The sequence below is a fragment of the Arachis stenosperma genome, chromosome 1 (assembly GCF_014773155.1).
Source record: "Arachis stenosperma cultivar V10309 chromosome 1, arast.V10309.gnm1.PFL2, whole genome shotgun sequence".
Classification (NCBI taxonomy): domain Eukaryota; kingdom Viridiplantae; phylum Streptophyta; class Magnoliopsida; order Fabales; family Fabaceae; genus Arachis; species Arachis stenosperma.
This window is the reverse complement of record NC_080377.1, coordinates 68,271,533-68,274,341: the sequence shown is the minus strand read 5'-3', so window position 1 is coordinate 68,274,341 and position 2,809 is coordinate 68,271,533. Positions and strand designations below refer to the sequence as shown.

General features: G+C 33.9%; 1 non-coding gene across 1 annotated transcript; it reads left to right on the top strand.

Annotated features, from left to right (window-relative positions):
• The first annotated feature begins 766 nt into the window (after positions 1 to 766).
• LOC130949643 (small nucleolar RNA R71) lies at positions 767 to 874 on the top strand. The gene has a single exon (XR_009073433.1). It is a non-coding gene; the product is annotated as a small nucleolar RNA R71 (small nucleolar RNA).
• The last annotated feature ends 1,935 nt before the right edge of the window (positions 875 to 2,809 follow it).

The following is a 2,809-nucleotide window of genomic DNA, read 5'->3' as shown; positions in this document are numbered from 1 at the left end:
TCGGCCATTTTGGTCATATTAATAGCCTTGCACTCTCTCTTTGGATTCTCTTCTGTATTGCTTGGGAGAGTACTAGAAGGAGTTTCAATGACTCTTTTACTCAGCTGCCCCACTTGTGCCTCCAAATTTCTGATAGAGGACCTTGTTTCATTCATGAAACTGAGAGTGGTCTTAGATAGATTAGAGACTATGTTTGCTAAGCTAGAGAGGCTCTGCTCAGAATTTTCTATCTGTTGCTGAGAAGATGATAAGAAAGGTTTGCTATTGCCAAACCTATTTCTTCCATCATTATTGTTATTGAACCTTGTTGAGGCTTCTGTTGATCCTTCAATGAGAAATTTAGGTAATTCCTCCATGAAGACTTGTAGATGTTTCCATAGGGTTCTCCCATGTAATTCACCTTTTCCATTGCAGAGTCATAAACTTCTCCTTCAGAGGAGGCATCTTTAGCACTGCCAGATGCAGCTTGCAATCCAGTCAGATTCTGAGAAATTATATTGACTTGATGAGTCAATAATTTGTTCTGAGCTAATATGGCATTCAGAGTATCAATCTCAAGAACTCCTTTCTTCTGAGTTGTCCCATTGTTCACAGGATTTCTTTCAGAAGTGTACATGAACTGGTTATTTGCAACCATTTCAATGAGTTCCTAGGCTTCTGCAGGCGTTTTCTTCAGATGAATAGATCCACCTACAGAATGGTCCAATGACATCTTAGATAACTCAGACAGACCATCATAGAAGATACCTATGATGCTCCATTCTGAAAGCATGTCAGAAGGACACCTTCTGATCAATTGCTTGTATCTTTCCCAAGCTTCATAGAGGGATTCACCTTCCTTCTATTTGAAAGTTTGAACTTTCACTCTAAGCTTACTCATCTTTTGAGGTGGAAAGAATTTAGCTAAGAAGGCATTGACCAGCTTTTCCCAAGAGTTCAGGCTGTCTCTAGGTTGTGAGTTTAACCATATACTAGCTCTGTCTCTTACAGCAAAAGGGAAAAGCATAAGTCTGTAGACCTCGAGATCAATTCCATTGGTCTTAACAGTGTCACAGATTTGCAAATATTCAGCCAAAAACTGATGAGGATCTTCTAACGGAAGTCCATGAAACTTGGAATTCTGTTGCATCATAGAAACTAATTGAGGCTTAAGCTCAAAGTTTTTTGCTCCAATGGCAGGAATAGAGATGCTTCTCCTATAGAAGTCGGGAGTAAAGTCACCAAGTACCTTCCTTGAATTGTTAGAATTGTTGTTATTTTTGGTTGCCATGTCTTCTTCTTTTTCGAAGATTTCTGTCAGGTCCTCTCCAGAGAGTTGTGCTTTAGCTTCTCTTAGCTTTCTATTCAGAGTCCTTTCAGGTTCAAGATCAGCTTCAACAAGAATGCCTTTATCTTTGTTCTTACTCATATGAAAGAGAAGAAAACAAAAAAAGTATGGAATCCTCTATGTCACAGTATAGAGATTCTTCGATGTGTCAGAGGAAAAGAAGAATAGAAGGATGAGGTAGAGAGAGGAATTCAAACTTATAGAAAGAGAGGGGGTCTGAATTGTTAAGAGAGGAGGAGTGTTAGTGATTAAATAGAAAAAAATGAGAGAGGGAATTTTCAAAATTTTTTTTTGAAATAAAAGAGATTAGAATTTAAAACAATTAGTTAATCAAAAAGAGTTTTGAAAAAGAGGTTAGTGATTTTCAAAAATTAGAGAGAGAGAAGTAGTTAGGTGGTTTTGAAAAAGATAAGAAAAAAGATTTTGAAATTAGAATTTTAAAAAGATGTGATTTGAAAAAGATATGATTTAAAAAGATATGATTGAAAAGATATGATTGAAAAAAATTTGATTTTAAAAAGATAGGATTGAAAAGACATGGTTGAAAAAGATTTGATTTTTAAAATTGATGACTTGACTAACAAGAAATTAAAAGATATGATTCTAAAATTCAAATATTGCACCTTTCTTAACAAGAAAGTAACAAACTTGATTTTTTTTTGAATCACAACATTAATTGTTAGCAAGGATTTTTGAAAATATTAAAAGAAAAATGAAAAAGATTTGATTTTGAAAAAAGATATAATTGATATGAAAAAGATAAGATTTTGAAAAATTAGTTTTAAAACTTGAAAAATTGAAAAAAATTTGAATTGAAAACAAAACTAACTCCTTGGTGCTATCCTGGCGTTAAACGCCCAGAATGGTACCCATTTTGGCGTTTAACACCCACTTGTCTACCTCCTTGGGCGTTAAACGCCCAGCCAGGTACCCTGGCTGGCGTTTAAACGCTAGAATTCCTTCTTCACTGGGCGTTTTGAAAGCCCCACTTTTTCTCTGTGATTCCTCTGCTGTATGTTCTGAATCCTCAATTCTCTGTATTATTGACTTGAAAAGACATAATTTTGAATTTTTTTTGAATTTTTAATGATGAGAGAGAAAAATAACAAAATGAAACTAATCAAGAAAGACTAAGATCAAATAAACAATGCATGCAAGAACACTTTGAATGTCATGATGAACATCAAGAACATATTTTTGAAAAATTTTTTTAATAAAAGAAAGACATGCAAGACACCAAACTTAGAAATTTTCATACTAGAGACACTAACAATTTGAGAATGCACATGAGAAACCACAAAAGACACAAAACAAGAGAATTTAAAGATCAGACAAAGAAGATCATCAAGAACAACTTGAAGATCAATGAAGAACATAATGCATATATTTTCGAAAAATGCAAGAAAAATAGAAACATGCAATCGACACCAAACTTAAAAATTGACACTAGACTCAAATAAGAAACACAAATATTTTTGATTT